The sequence below is a fragment of the Ranitomeya variabilis genome, chromosome 5 (assembly GCF_051348905.1).
Source record: "Ranitomeya variabilis isolate aRanVar5 chromosome 5, aRanVar5.hap1, whole genome shotgun sequence".
Taxonomy (NCBI): domain Eukaryota; kingdom Metazoa; phylum Chordata; class Amphibia; order Anura; family Dendrobatidae; genus Ranitomeya; species Ranitomeya variabilis.
The window spans coordinates 485,748,162-485,764,811 of record NC_135236.1 but is presented as its reverse complement, the minus strand read 5'-3'; the positions used below and the strand labels follow the sequence as shown (position 1 = coordinate 485,764,811).

Below are 16,650 nucleotides of genomic sequence, written 5' to 3'. Positions count from 1 at the left end.
CTCGGCCTCCGATTTGGTGGGCGGGGACCCTCGGCCTCCGATTTGGTGGGCGGGGACCCTCGGCCTCCGATTTGGTGGGCGGGGCCCATCGGCCTCCGATTTGGTGGGCGGGGCCCATCGGCCTCCGATGTGGTGGGCGGGGCCCCTCGGCCTCCGATTTGGTGGGCGGGGACCCCCGGCCTCCGATTTGGTGGGCGGGGCCCCTCGGCCTTCGATTTGTTGGGCGGGGCTCCTCGGCCTTCGATTTGGCTGGCGGGCCCCTTATCCTCCGATTTGGTGGGCGGGGCCCCTCGGCCTCCGATTTGGTTGGTGTGGACCCTCGGCCTCCGATTTCGTGGGCGGGGACCCTCGGCCTCCGATTTGGTGGGCGGGGACCCTCGGCCTCCGATTTGGTGGGCGGGGACCCTCGGCCTCCGATTTGGTGGACGGGGCCCATCGGCCTCCGATGTGGTGGGCGGGGCCCCTCGGCCTCCGATTTGGTGGGTGGGGACCCCCGGCCTCCGATTTGGTGGTCGGGGACCCTCGGCCTCCGCTTTGGTGGGTGGGGCCCCTCGGCCTCCGATTTGGTGGGCGGGGTCCCTCCGCCTCCGATTTGGTGTGTGGGGACCCTCGGCCTCCGCTTTCGTGGGCGGGGCCCCTCGACCTTCGATTTGGTGGGCGGGGCTCCTCGGCCTCCGATTTGGTTGGTGGGGCCCCTCGGCCTCCGATTTGGTTGGTGGGGACCCTCGGCCTCCAATTTGGTGGGCGGGGACCCTCGGCCTCCGATTTGGTGGTCGGGGACCCTCGGCCTCCGCTTTGGTGGGTGGGGCCCCTCGGCCTCCGATTTGGTGGGCGGGGTCCCTCCGCCTCCGATTTGGTGTGTGGGGACCCTCGGCCTCCGCTTTCGTGGGCGGGGCCCCTCGACCTTCGATTTGGTGGGCGGGGCTCCTCGGCCTCCGATTTGGTTGGTGGGGCCCCTCGGCCTCCGATTTGGTTGGTGGGGACCCTCGGCCTCCAATTTGGTGGGCGGGGACCCTCGGCCTCCGATGTGGTGGTCGGGGCCCCTCGGCCTCCGCTTTGGTGGGCGGGGCCGGGCCCCTCGGCCTCCGCTTTGGTGGGTGGGGCCGGGCCCCTCGGCCTCCGCTTTGGTGGGCGGGGCCGCTCGGCCTTCGATTTGGTGGGCGGGGCTCCTCGGCCTCCGATTTGGTTGGCGGGGCCCCTCGGCCTCCGATTTGGTGTGTGCTCTGCCTGGGGCCACTGTGCTCTGCCTGGGGCCCCATATGCTGCCTGGGGCCCCTGTGCTCTGCCTGGGGCCCCATATGCTGCCTGGGGCCCCTGTGCTCTGCCTGGGGCCCCTGTGCTCTGCCTGGGGCCCCATGTTCTGCCTGGGGCCCCTGTGCTCTGCCTGGGGCCACTGTGCTCTGCCTGGGTGTAGGACACTGGTGACGTCACTTATCTCCGGACATTAGCTCCGGACATTAGCTCCGGACATTAGCTCCGGACATTATCTCCGGACATTAGCTCCGGACAAAGCCACGGAAGTTGGCACAAATTGCAGGAAGTAGTATTCTAGGCAATTATATATTAGATAGATTTAATTTCCTTAAAATGGGCACTGTATTGTAGACATACACTCACTGGCCACTTTATTAGGTACACCTGTCCAACTTCTTGTTAACACTTAATTTCTAATCAGCCAATCACATGGCGGCAACTCAGTGCATTTAGGCATGTAGACATGGTCAAGACAATCTCCTGCAGTTCAAACCGAGCATCAGTATGGGGAAGAAAGGTGATTTGAGTGCCTTTGAACGTGGCATGGTTGTTGGTGCCAGAAGGGCTGGTCTGAGTATTTCAGAAACTGCTGATCTACTGGGATTTTCACGCACAACCATCTCTAGGGTTTACAGAGAATGGTCCGAAAAAGAAAAAAAATCCAGTGAGCGGCAGTTCTGTGGGCGGAAATGCCTTGTTGATGCCAGAGGTCAGAGGAGAATGGGCAGACTGGTTCGAGCTGATAGAAAGGCAACAGTGACTCAAATCGCCACCCGTTACAACCAAGGTAGGCCTAAGAGCATCTCTGAACGCACAGTGCGTCGAACTTTGAGGCAGATGGGCTACAGCAGCAGAAGACCACACCGGGTACCACTCCTTTCAGCTAAGAACAGGAAACTGAGGCTACAATTTGTACAAGCTCATCGAAATTGGACAGTAGAAGATTGGAAAACGTTGCTTGGTCTGATGAGTCTCGATTTCTGCTGCGACATTCGGATGGTAGGGTCAGAATTTGGCGTAAACAACATGAAAGCATGGATCCATCCTGCCTTGTATGGAGCATCTTTGGGATGTGCAGCCGACAAATCTGCGGCAACTGTGTGATGCCATCATGTCAATATGGACCAAAATCTCTGAGGAATGCTTCCAGCACCTTGTTGAATCTATGCCACGAAGAATTGAGGCAGTTCTGAAGGCAAAAGGGGGTCCAACCCGTTACTAGCATGGTGTACCTAATAAAGTGGCCGGTGAGTGTACATACGTTTTTTTCTGTTTTTTTTTTTTATTTCTTTGACCTGCCTCCGTTTTATTAGATATTAGAAGTATTTCCCTATCTTTTTTTTCCACTATGTTACGGGCTCTTTTCAGGCACCAATTCGGGTATTTGCGTTTATTTAATCGTGCCTCCAAATTTTCAGATTCCTTTTCTCTCTCCTCCGTCTTACTGCAATTTCTCTTAATTCTTGCAAGGAACAAATGGCGCTGATTACTTTACAAGTGTTATCATCAGAACAAAGTTTGCGAACAGAAAAAATAATTCAATCAGAAAATTTTAAAACAAAAAACCCCTATTTTATCCAGTACAAACGAGAGTGGAGTGCATGGAAAGATTCCAGGAAATAATCGAGGGGGATCTGAAGAAACTAAAGGACAAATGCAATCAGAATATGAGCAAAGATTCCAATTTGACATTTAAACAAAAAAAAGCTTTACAAGAAATAAGTGAAATGAAGAATGTCATAATTAAGAACAGTGACAAAGGAGGATCAATCGTTATTCTTAATGAAGAGTATTACATTTCACAATTCAAGAACACCTTGCAGATACGGACACATACGAGAAATTGAGGAATGATCCTACCAGTGAATATAACTTAGAAATAAGTGATATGCTTGAAGAAGGTCTTAATTTGGGTGTCATTAACCCCTTTACCCCCAAGGGTGGTTTGCACGTTAATGACCGGGCCAATTTTTACAATTCTGACCACTGTTTCTTTATGAGGTTATAACTCTGGAACGATTCAACAGATCCCGGTGATTCTGACATTGTTTTCTCGTGACATATTGTACTTCATGACAGTGATAAAATTTCTTTGATATTACCTGTGTTTATTTGTGAAAAAAACGGAAATTTGGCGAAAATTTTGATAATTTCGCAATTTTGCAACTTTGAATTTTTATACAATTAAATCACAGAGATATATCACACAAAATACTTAATAAATAACATTTCCCACATGTCTACTTTACATCAGCACAATTTTGGAACAAAAATTTTTTTGTTAGGGAGTTATAAGGGTTAAAAGTTGACCAGCAATTTCTCATTTTTACAACACCATTTTTTTTTAGGGACCACATCTCATTTGAAGTCATTTTGAGGGGTCTATATGATAGAAAATAACCAAGTGTGACACCATTCTAAAAACTGCACCCCTCAAGGTGCTCAAAACCACATTCAAGAAGTTTATTAACCCTTCAGGTGTTTCACAGGAATTTTTGCAATGTTTAAATAAAAATGAACATTTAACTTTTTTTTTCACAAAAAATTTACTTCAGCTCCAATTTGTTTTATTTTACCAAGGGTAACAGGAGAAAATGGACCTCAAAAGTTGTTGTACAATTTGTTCTGAGTACGCCGATACCCCATATGTGGGGGTAAACCACTGTTTGGGCGCATGGTAGAGCTCGGAAGCGAAGGAGCGCCATTTGACTTTTCAATGCAAAATTGACTGGAATTGAGATGGGATGCCATGTTGTGTTTGGAGAGCCCCTGATGTGCCTTAACATTGAAACCCCCCATAAGTGACACCATTTTGGAAAGTAGACCCACTAAGGAACTTATCTAGATGTGTGGTGAGCACTTCGACCCATTAAGTGATTCACAGAAGTTTATAATGCAGAGTCGTAAACATAAAAAGTCATATTTTTTCACAAAAATGATTTTTCGCCCCCAATTTTTTATTTTCTCAGGGGTAAGAGAAGAAATTGGACCCCAAAAGTTGTTGTACAATTTGTCCTGAGTACACTGATACCCCATATGTGGGGGTAAACCACTGTTTGGGCGCATACGAGAGCTCGGAAGGGAAGGAGCGCCGTTTGACGTTTCAATGCAAAATTGACAGGAATTGAGATGTTGCGTTTGGAGAGCCACTGATGTGCCTAAAAATTGAAACCCCCCACAAGTGACACCATTTTGGAAACTAGACCTCCAAAGAAACTCATCTAGATGTGTTGTGAGAGCTTTGAACCCCCAAGTATTTCACTACAGTTCATAACGCAGAGCCGTGAAAATAAAAAAAATAAAAACATTTCCACAAAAATTATTTTTTAGCCCCCAGTTTTGTATTTTTCCAAGGGTAACAGTTGAAATTAGACCCCAAAAGTTGTTGCCCAATTTGTCCTGAGTACGCTGATACCCCATATGTTGGAGTAAACCCTTGTTTGGGCGCATGGGAGAGCTCGGAAGGGAAGGAGCACTGTTTTACTTTTTCAACGCAGAATTGGCTGGAATTGAGATCGGATGCCTTGTCGCGTTTGGAGAGCCACTGATGTGCCTAAACAGTGAAAACCCCCAATTATAACTGAAACCCTAATCCAAACACATCCCTAACCCTAATCCCAAAGGTAACCCTAACCACACCCCTAACCCTGACACACCCCTAACTCTAATCCCAACCCTAATCCCAACCGTAAATGTAATACAAAGCCTAACCCTAACTTTAGCCCCAACCCTAACCCTAACTTTAGCCCCAACCCTAACTCTAGCCCTAACCCTAGCCCTAACCCTAGCCCTAACCCTAGCCCTAACCCTAACCCTAGCCCTAACCCTAGCCCTATCCTTAACCCTAGCCCTAACCCTAGCCCTAACCCTAGCCCTAACTCTAGCCCTAACTCTAGCCCTAACCCTAACCCTAATGGGAAAATGGAAATAAATACATTTTTTTAATTTTTTAATTTTTCGCTAACTAAGGGGGTGATGAAGGGGGTTGATTTACTTTTATAGCAGGTTTTTTAGCGGATTTTTATGATTGGCAGCCGTCGCACACTGAAAGACGCTTTTTATTGCAAAAAAATATTTTTTGCATTACCACATTTTGAGAGCTATAATTTTTCCATGTTTTGGTCCACAGAGTCATGTGAGGTCTTGTTTTTTGCAGGACGAGTTGACGTTTTTATTTGTAACATTTTTGGGCACGTGACATTTTTTGATCGCTTTTTATTCCGATTATTGTGAGGCAGAATGACCAAAAACCAGCTATTCATGAATTTCTTTTGGGGGAGGCGTTTATACCGTTCCGTGTTTGGTAAAATGGATAAAGCAGTTTTATTCTTCGGGTCAGTACGATTACAGCGATACCTCATTTATATAATTTTTTTTTGTTTTGGTGCTTTTATACGATAAAAACTATTTTATAGAAAAAAAAAATATTTTTGCATAGCTTATTCTGAGGACTATAACTTTTTTATTTTTTCTTTGATGATGCTGTATGGCAGCTTGTTTTTTGTGGGACAAGATGACGTTTTCAGCGGTACCATGTTTATTTATATCCGTCTTTTTGATCGCGTGTTATTGCACTTTTTATTTGGCGGTATGATAATAAAGCGTTGTTTTTTGCCTCGTTTTTTTAATTTTCTTTACGGTGTTCACTGAAGGGGTTAACTAGTGGGACAGTTTTATAGGTCGGGTCACTACGGACACGGCAATACTAAATATGTGTACTTTTATTGTTTGTTTGTTTTTTAGATAATGAAATGTATTTATAGGAAGAATATTTTTTTTTTTTTGCATTTTTTTGGGGGAATTTTTTTTTTTTTTTACACATGTGAATTTTTTTTTTCTACACTATAACATTGCCCCAGGGGGGGGGCATGATGTTATAGTGTAAGATTGCCAATCTGACACTTTGCTGTGCACTGTGTCAGATCGGCGATCTGACGTGCACAGCTCCTGGAGGCTTCCCGGCGCCTGCTCTGAGCAGGCGCAGTGAAGCCACCTCCCTGCAGGACCCGGATACCGTGGCCATCTTGGATCCGGGCCTGCTGCAGGGAGGGGAAGGTAAGAGACCCTCGGAGCAACGCGATCACATTGCCTTGCTCCGGGGGTCTCAGGGAAGCTCGCAGGGAGCCCCCTCCCTGCGCGATGCTTCCCTATACCGCCGGAACACTGCGATCATGTTTGATCGCAGTGTGCCTGGGGTTAATGTGCCGGGGGCGGTCCATGACTGCTCCTGACACATAGTGCCAGATGTCAGCTGCGATAGTCAGCTGACACCCGGCCACGATCGTCCGCACTCCCCCCGTGAACGCGGCCGATCGCGCTGGACGTACTATCCTGTCGGTGATCATACGGGCCCACCCCACCTCGACGGGATCGTACGTCTGATGTCAGAAAGGGGTTAACAAAAAGCAAGCAGACTACATGTATGTATCATCTCCCACATTACCAATATTGTATGGACTTCCTAAAATCCACAAGGGCACAGGTATACCGCCCATTAGACCCATCATGTTGGGGGTGGGTTCTATTACTGAAAATATTGGTGAATGGTTGGACTCATTATTACAACCTTTGGTCAAAAAAATGCCAGATTATATTAAGGATTCAAAGGAGGTTCTGGAAATATTTTCCCAAAAAACTTTAGTAGAGAAGAGGTACCATTCATCAAACTCAATTTGACAGGTGGACCCGCCCCTATCAAAGTGTATCAAAGTGTGTAACCCCTCCCCTCCCTGTCAGCCAGCTGTCCCTGTGTGTCTGCTCTCCCCTTTTGATACAGTTTGATATTGTTAATTTGATACAGTGATTATTATCGCAGTATTTGATTGTTTTTATATTAGATTTTCATATTATATGTAGCTGCTGTGAGATTATTCTGTAATCAGGGCAGTGTGTTTTATTACCAATGAGCACATATAGTGCAAAATTGTCTTTTATAACACACTGTGCCAGTTATATAATTATATCCTATTAGATTTTCATATTATATGTAGTTGTTTGTGAGCTTGAATGAGGCTGTGTTTCTGCCGGCAGTCCATAATGCTCAGCATATGGTCATCTCATTTACACATAATGCTCAGCATATGGTCATCTCATCTAAACAGAGTAGCTGTCTATTCCCAACCGTGACCGGAGCAGCAAAAACAGATGTACCGCTCAGAGCAATACACAACTGTATTGATACAGACAGGCCAGGTCAATTCCCAACCGTGACTGGAGCAGCAAAAACAGATGTAGAAGTACACAGAGAACAGCTTAAAAAATGTATTGTCACATACCACAAATGCCGGAAAAACACATGCTAAGACAGGTTTAACTAATTGCTAGCAGATGCTAGCTAACAGTGTGAAGCTGACAAGTACATTTTTTATTAAATTGGTAATTTCTGACAGAACAATGAGTTAAACTTGAAAATTTTGATGACACAAAATCTGATACGATTCTATCATTACTCTGCAAGTCAGAAGTGAAACGCTGTAAAAGCGTCTTTAATGGTAACCCGCGCGCTAAATGGTGTAATACATATATGCAATAATGGCCGCATACACGACTATACAAATCCTGGATTTGCGCGTTCTGGTAACAATAAGAGTCACAATTCTTGTTCAGGAATGCCACAAAATCGCGTGGGAAGATTATATTGGCCGGACAAAAGCCATAACTATCAAAAAATATGCCCGTCTTATCATCGCAGAGTACGATTAATACCCAGTGGCGTGCAGCTTGATTCGCCGGGTCTGTATTCATGATATATGCCGCGGGTCTCTGAGTCACTCTTTCTTCCGGAAGCAAATCACACGGAAACACACCGGCGAATATGCGGTCTGTATAATTATCGGCCTTCACTACCGCTGTAAGCTGCAGACTGTCCACAGTTACTTAATTAAAATCGTACAAGATCTCACGCCTATTATTAATTTCCAGAATGGTGTGGTTGACTGAAAAAACAATCATATTTATCATGTGGGGTGTCGCTAGCGCAAAGCGAACTTCAGCACGTAGGTTACCTGTTTTAATGAGCGAGAAATGTCCTCCAGGCTCTTGATCAGGCGATAAATCAAAAGCAAATAGAGTGAATCCAGCCATAAATTCTTCATGATCTATCGCCATGGCACAATCAGCCTTTTGCTTGCCAGATATATGGGCAAGCGCCATATACTCTCTGATGGCTAAATCATCATTAAAATTAGGATTATAAGGTCTCGCGGGTATCTGTTGGACGTCCAGATATAATGCCGCGTGGTTGACGTGGTAATGGTGGAAGTGTAACGGGTTTTTCGCTTAAGAACCGCTAAAGCCCTCATTATCTACAAACCCCAATATAACAGTTTTTGGTATCTGGCCTAGGAAGAGGTTCTCGTGGTTCGTGATCCGTGTCCCTGCGGCGATGCTGTACACTTTCATGCATGTTCGGTCAATAGCGTACTTGGCTGTTGCGGATAGGAGGGCCTGGCTGTGACCGATTCGGACAGCCGGAGATACCTGCACTCTTTTCACATAGAGAGCCGCTTGCGAGATTTGCACCTTCAGCGGCTCAGCTTCTGCGGACATGAGGCAGAAAGCATCCTTATTTCTTGTTAACTTAACCTTAAGGTCAAGTCCATTCAATATTAACTTTGGTTGATTAAATATATCCCCAAAAATGGGCCCCAAGAGGTCGATGGGCTTTGAGCGGGAAGCTGCATTGGCTCTTTTGATAAACCCTGCATTTGCGCCATCCAAGCTCCGGTCATTATGATGGCCCGCAGTGTCTTTATAGAACAAACCGGCTGTAAATTGTGATGACAGCGTCTGCGAGCTGTAATTTAAAAGGGGCTCTATGTACGCTCTATAGCTGTAGAGATTGTCCGATTGTGAGATAAGTCGGTCTCCCAGAGTAATATCGACCTGGTTAAAAAGAGTGGCTAGAGGGTAGTTTATGAGCGCCACACGCGTGCCATCGGCGATAGCTGTATTATCATGCTTCATGATGCGACAGCTTATGTACAGCAGCGTGTTGTTCAGATCATAATAATAATCACTGCTCCCAGATATGAAAAATTCCAATGGTCCATTTTCTGACAGAGCCGCAACCGGTTGTACTTCTACAAATAGAGATTTCTCTATACTTGTTTATGTCGGGGGTAGGTCAAAAATATCCAGTTCAGATTTTGTGCACTCTACAGAAGCGTCATGCAGGAAAGCCATGATAACTGATTAGAAGATGTCGTCCACAGAGCGTCTTAGGCTATGTGCACACTTTGCAGATTTCCCTGCGGATTTTTCTGCACTAAATCCGCAGCTCTTGGCAGAAAACGCAGGTGCGTTTTTGGTGCGTTTTTTTAGTGCGTTTTTCAGTGCGTTTTTTTAAGCAGATTGCCTGCGTTTTTGACATAAATAAAGCTTTTGAAACTTGACAAACTTCAGTAACAAAAAAAAAAAGAAATGATGTCATTTCCTTGTCCAACCCCTTCTTCTTTCATCCTCCATGTTGTGAAAACATCATAATGAGTGGAAGCAACCACAGCATGCCGCAGATACAGCTCCGCAGGCCACACCGTATATTTATGCTGGGGTTGCTGCTGCAAATATTGAATAATCATAGGCAGCAGGTAAGCTATAACTGTTTTTTTTTTGTTTGTTTTTTTCACAGTGTTCTGTTCTAAAAAATATATATATATTTTTTTATTTTAGAGGCAGCAGCAGCAGGAGAGAAGATGTCAACGGAAAAGACTCTGGGTGCACCCGCTTGTCGCCGAATGTCCACAAAAGGGCCACTTTTATGTCCTTTACAATGATTTGAGGAAGTAAGTTGAAATACATGAAAACACAAATATTTTTTGTCCTCCACAAAGGTTATGATATTTTATTTAAGCATTTGTTTTCTTTTTTCATTTTCAGATACCCTGAAAAGTTCATATCATTCTGCCATCTACCCATCCTGGCGTTTGACCGACTTCTGGCAATAGTTTCGCCCCATCTCACGCTGCATGACACTTTTATGAGGAAGGCCATCTCTGCTGAGGAAAGGCTGCTCATCACCTTGCGGTAAGTAACTAATTTTTGGGTTGGATGTCATTAGGGCTCTTTCACATGTCCTGGACACAGTGACAAACTTAGACACAGTCATCTATGGACATGTCAGCGCGTTTTCGTCTGCCGTATGACTGCGGGCAAAACCCGCGGACATGCCCTTTTTTCCATTTGCATGTTCTACAAAGTGTCCCGCACACGTGCACACGGAGAACACACATAAATGTCCTCTATGTGACACGCATTGCACTGGTGAAGAAGTACTACAGGAAGCGCTGTTCCCTGGCGGCAGGTGATGAAGATGCTGTCATCATTCTTCCCTGCTCTGCATGATTTGAGCGCCATCAGGGAAGAATGGGATTTGTCTTCATCACCTGCCGACATTAACTGCGCTTACTGTATTGCTTTGATCCCTGCTAGCCATCCGTGTAGGAAGGATTCAGCACATGGGCCGCACACACACATGGACATGGATATCTCTGGTACTGTGTTTTACGGTACCGTATATATAATGTTTAAAACACACCAGGAAACTGTAACCATTTTTGCTTGCTAGCACATGTGCCCACTGTATTTTATGCCTGATATACAGCATTCTATAATTAAGGCCCTGGGTCAGTGGAGAGAGATCATACCCGTGTGTGGGGTGCTATCGTGTAATGTTATCCCATCTTGCTGTGTCCAGGTTGTGCGCCTCCCTTCTTGCGATACCACTCTTCTGCGCAGACGTACTTTCTTGTCCTGATGAGGATAGAGCTAAGTGCGCAGATGAGCATGCGCTGGGCCTCTCTCCTTTCCTTGTCTTCGCTCACTGCAGGACTTTCTTCTGCCCTTAACAGGCCGGATTAGTGCGTTGAAGCAAGCAGGAGGGCGGCGTCGTTGGCTAAACATTGGAGTGGCTGGACACGGACCTGCAAGTCCCATCTGATGTGACTGGCGGTTTATTTATTGATACCCTTTGTGTAGTGCCGGGTTGCTATGGGCAGCATTATAGAATGCTTTATATAAAACATGAAAGGTGCTGGACCAGAGGCGTAGCTAGGGTTTCAACTTAGGGGGGGCGAAACATCTGAGTGGGCCCCTAACCAGCTAACCCTGATTACAGTTACGGTTGCGCACTCTAATTGTGAATATAGGGGAACCTCAGAATATAATCGCACTGTTATTGAAAATAAATCTATATGCAAAAACGAACGTTGACTTTACCGCCATATTGTGACCATATGCAACTTTGATGGTCACAATACTCTGAGTGCCCCTATAAGAATGATGCTTAAGTGCCCACTTAACATTTAATAATGTCCCCTAAGTTCCCCCATGTACTGCTCCATTATACACAGTATGGTGAGCTTAAAGTTTCCCTATACACAGTAGTTTCCCTATACACAGTCTAAGGCCCCCACAGCTCCCCTATACACCGTATGATGTTCCCACTGCTCCCCTTTACACAGTAAAATGCTGACAGAACTCCACTATAGAAAGTATAATGCCTCCCAGAGCTCCCCTATATACAGTTTAATGGGCCAACAGCTCCCATATGCACAATATGCCTTCACAGTTCCCTATACACAGTATGATGGGTCCACAGCTCCCTTATACACAGTATGATTGGCCCGCAGCTCCCTTATACACAGTATGATTGGCCCGCAGCTCCCTTATACACAGTATGATGGGCCTGCAGCTCCCCGATACACAGTATGATGGACTCACAGCTCCCTTATACACAGTATGATGGGCCCGCAGCTCCCTTATACACAGTATGATGGGCTTGCAGCTCCCTTATACACAGTATGATTGGCCCGCAGCTCCCTTATACACAGTATGATGGGCCCGCAGCTCCCTTATACATAGTATGATGGGCCCGAAGATCCCTTATTCACAGTATGATGAGCCCGCAGCTCCCTTATACACAGTATGATGGGCCCGCAGCTCCCCTATACACAGTATGATGGGCCCGCAGCTCCCTTATACACAGTATGATGGGACCGCAGCTCCCTTATACACAGTATGATGGACTCACAGCTCCCTTATACACAGTATGATGAGTCCGCAGCTCCCTTATACATAGTATGATTGGCCCGAAGATCCCTTATTCACAGTATGATTGGCCCGAAGATCCCTTATTCACAGTATGATGGGCCTGCAGCTCCCTTATACATAGTATGATTGGCCCGGAGCTCCCTTATACACAGTATGATGGGCCCGCAGCTCCCTTATACAGAGTATGATGGGCTTGCAGCTCCCTTATATACAGTATGATTGGCCCGCAGCTCCCTTATATGTACACAGTATGATTGGCCCGCAGCTCCCTTATACACAGTATGATTGGCCCGCAGCTCCCTTATATGTACACAGTATGATTGGCCCGCAGCTCCCATATACACAGTATGATTGGCCCGCAGTTCCCTATACACAGTATGATGGACCCGCAGCTCCCTTATACATAGTATGATTGGCCCGCAGTTCCCTATACACAGTATGATTGGCCCGCAGATCCCTTATACACAGTATGATGGACTCACAGCTCCCTGTCATGATTTGGATGCCCTGGTCATTTACTCATCCTCCGGCGTATTCACTATTTTGTGACACTGCTGCAGTGCCGCTGCTCAAACTTGTGAGCGCAGCTTCTGACTGGCCAGAAGTTAGTATGTCACAAGCGCTCAATGTAAGACTATGAGGCTATGTGCACTTGTTGCGGATTCGTGTGTGGATTTACCGCGGATTTCCTGTGTTTTTAGTGCAGATTTCACCTGCGTTTTACCACCTGCGGAATCCTATACAAGAGCAGATGTAAAACGCTGCGGAATCCTCAAAAAGAATTGACATGCTACGGAAAATACAAGGCAGCGTTTCCGCGCGGTATTTTCCGCACCATGTGAACTGCGGATTTGGTTTTCCATAGGTTTACATGGCACTGTAAACCAGATGGAAAACTGCTGCAAATCCGCAGAGGCTAATCCGCACCGTGTGCACATAGCCTGAGAGTGAGAAAGAAGCCAGAACGAGGCTCCCACAGACTCACATTGATTAGTGACCTCTGCGCCGCTCCATGAAACACTGGAGCCTCGGACAGGTCACAAACTGCAGGAGACGGAGCAGAGCGGAGACTAAAACAGATGAAAACGGCAGAAGGTGAGTATCAGACAGGGGCAGGGGACGTGGATTGTCAGCACCGCTCCAGCAGTGAAATAAAAAATAATGCTGGAGTGGTGCTGTAAATGTGATGCAGCTCTTGGTTACTGTATGCGGGCTCCTTATACTAATACTCATAAAAGGCCCAGGTGGTACGTATCAAAGGCCCCCGACCCCCCCATCTCCAGCCTCCCCAGACAGCAAATATTACGTGATGGAGCGCATATAATATCATAACAAAACATGATATTTAGCCCCCAGTGACCTGTCCCCCCTCCCCCACTTCAGCCTCAATACCCCCATCATCTCACATCCACCCCTCAGTGCCCTGTCCCACCTCACCCACCATCTGCCCTCACAACACCCCAATGGTCTCACATTCACCCCCAGTACCCTGTCCCCCCTCACTCACTTTCCGCCCCCACAATACCCCAACGGTCTCACAGTGACATACCTGAATTGAATAAACATAATAAGTTCCATCCCCACTTACTGATAAAGTTTGCACTGCAGGCAGGACCAGGAAGTGTCTAGGTGAAATGCACGGTGGGCACTAGGACCCAGCGTGCCTGAGCCAATCCCAGCGTGAACAGAGTGAAGAAAAACTGCAGCTGGGGAAAAGCTTCATGATCAGGTCAGACGGGCAAAACCATTCACTGACTGCAGGAGGGAGACTCTGCAGCCGGCCACTGTGCTAGCAGCGTGCAGAGTCTCCGTCAGACAGGAGCAGACATTATACTGCTCTGCTCCTATGCGCTGTTCTGCCTCCTCACAGAAGTGGCCCTGGCTCCCGGTGGGCCCCTTCATGTGACAGGGCCCTGGGCGACGGCCCCCTCTGCCCCCCCCAGTAGCTACGCTACTGTGCTGGACGCATATTATAGCGCCCATAACTGCTGACATGTTTCATTGTATTTTTGTGTGACATTTCTAATATTCATTTTTGTTTCTTTGCAGATTTTTGGCCACAGGAGAGAGCTATACATCCCTGCACCTCCAATTTAGGGTTGGTAAATCCACCATCTCTAAAATTGTGAGGTGCACATGTACCGTCATCTGGCAGAAGTTGCAGCCCATGGTGATGCCTTCCCCAACCGAGGAGACTTGGCTGCAGGTTGCAGCAGGCTTTCAGTCTGTGGCCAATTTCCCAAACTGCATAGGTGCAGTCGATGGTAAACGTGAGAGTGCTGAAGCCACCACGATCAGGATCACGCTTCTTTAATTATAAGAAGTATTTTTCAGTGGTCCTGATGGCGGTGGCTGATGCCCATTACAAATTTGTTGCCATTGACGTTGGTGCCTATGGTAGTACTGGGGATTCTCGGGTGTTGCGAACGTCACAGATTGGGATGCAAATTCTTCAAGATTGCGGAACGCTCCCAGCCCCAAGACCTTTGCCGGGTTCCACACATCCAGTGCCCTTTGTGATGGTATCGGATGAGGCGTTTCCCTTAACGACAACCCTGCTGCGCCCATACCCACGAAGGGGACTGAATGCCCGGCGAAGGATTTTTAATTATCGGCTGAGTCGTGCACGCAGATATGTGGAATGCACCTTTGGGATCATGACTAGTCAGTGGAGGATCTTTCACACACCCATCCAGCTGGATACTGACACCGTTGACACTGTGATTAAGGCTTGCTGTGTACTCCACAACTACGCTCGTGAGTACAACACTGACGTAGATGTAGAGTACCAGCAGCCAGTATTTAATCCAGTGGTCAACGTGGGTCTGGGCAGGCCGTCCAACTCGGGTGTGCGTGTGAGAGAATCCTTCACTGACTACTTCATGAGATCAGAGGGTGCCGTGCACTGGCAATACTCCTGTGCTGGTGTTGGGCAGCCTGAGCAGCAGAGAAGGATGGAAGAACATTAACCGACCAATAAAAGATGGCAAGATCTATACGAAAAGCTAGAAGAAGTCAAGATCCCTATTTATCTAATTCAAGATCGATATTCAATTTTTATTGTTATGTTTTTGGGGAACCAAAAAATTATTAATTATTATTTCGGGTTAATAAAAAAAATTGTTACTTTAATGTGGTTATTTTTCAATCAAATAAGTATTGTTTTTAGGAAATTTTAAAAGATTGATTCTTCTCCATCCCATAGTCCAGCGCCCATATAGCCATGACACCGTACAACATAGAGGCCTTGTCCGCTAAGTACGTTAAGTATATAAAAATCAGAGATGACATTTGATCAACATTAATTTATTTAACAAGCAACTAAATTTTGACAAAGATTTTTTCAATCTGAAAAACTGAATTTGGTGGCAACGTGCCCAGTTAAACTCTAAATTTTTGGACAAACAATTGCATCTTAATGCAAGTAGGTGTATTCCTGCGAATAACCATAGGAGCTTGTTGGGTCTGTGATGAAATTTTGACTTGCAGATGGTCCCAGGCTTGTGTTTCCTCCTCCCGAAAAATTTAGTGCCGGTTGGGTGTAGGAAGACGCTATAGATTGAGGTTCTCTGGGTTTCATTGGTGGGCGAAAGAGTCCAAAAACCCCCGTCAATACATCCTGATATGACTGAATTGGAGCAGGGTCCTCCAGAGCGGTTAGGTACGTTTGGCACAGAGACATACAGAGAGACTGCCTATCCGGTGGCAGAGAGCGTGCCTTTCGGGCAATGGTCAAGGCAAAAAAATCACATTGATCCTCAGTTGAGGATTGTGTGAGTAAATTGAGTGTGTCACTTGTGATCTTCTCAGTTTTATCCTCATTCTTTTTTTTTTTTTTTACTGGACTCTCCTGCCACCGGATACGCAGCTCTCTTCTCCGTTACCACAGCTTCAGCCGTACCAGATGATCCAACAGCTGCTGCAGTTGATGTCCCTGCAGCAGCTGCTGGACAGGTGGCACCAGCAGAAGCTGTGGTAATAGATGGAGAAATTGTCCCTCCCGCTCCCGAGGAAGTGCCTGCTCCCGAGGAAGTGCCTGCTCCATCAGTGCCTGCTCCATCTCCAGAGCTGTCATCCACAAGAGGCGGGCTTGAAAGGTTTCCCTCAGTCCTGTGTGAGAAAAGGAAAAAAATAATTAATTATGACCGCTGCGGAGGAGCAACATTTTTGTAACAGCATAAAGGCTGCTTAGTCCAAAAAGCTGTTCACTTTTTTGCATGTGTGCTGATAATGCATGTGTTAAATGAAAACATGCATTATCAACACATGCTATCCACACAATGTGATAGTTATCTTGCGCAGTCAAAGTGACAACAAAAGAAAAATAGACACGGTGTGGTGCCATAG

The 16,650-nt window shown here is 46.5% G+C and overlaps 1 long non-coding RNA gene across 1 annotated transcript; it reads left to right on the top strand.

Annotated features, from left to right (window-relative positions):
* Positions 1-9,574: 9,574 nt before the first annotated feature.
* LOC143773752 (uncharacterized) lies at positions 9,575-15,151 on the top strand. The gene is made up of 3 exons (XR_013215349.1): positions 9,575-10,037; positions 10,132-10,278; positions 14,353-15,151. It is a non-coding gene; the product is annotated as an uncharacterized LOC143773752 (long non-coding RNA).
* The last annotated feature ends 1,499 nt before the right edge of the window (positions 15,152-16,650 follow it).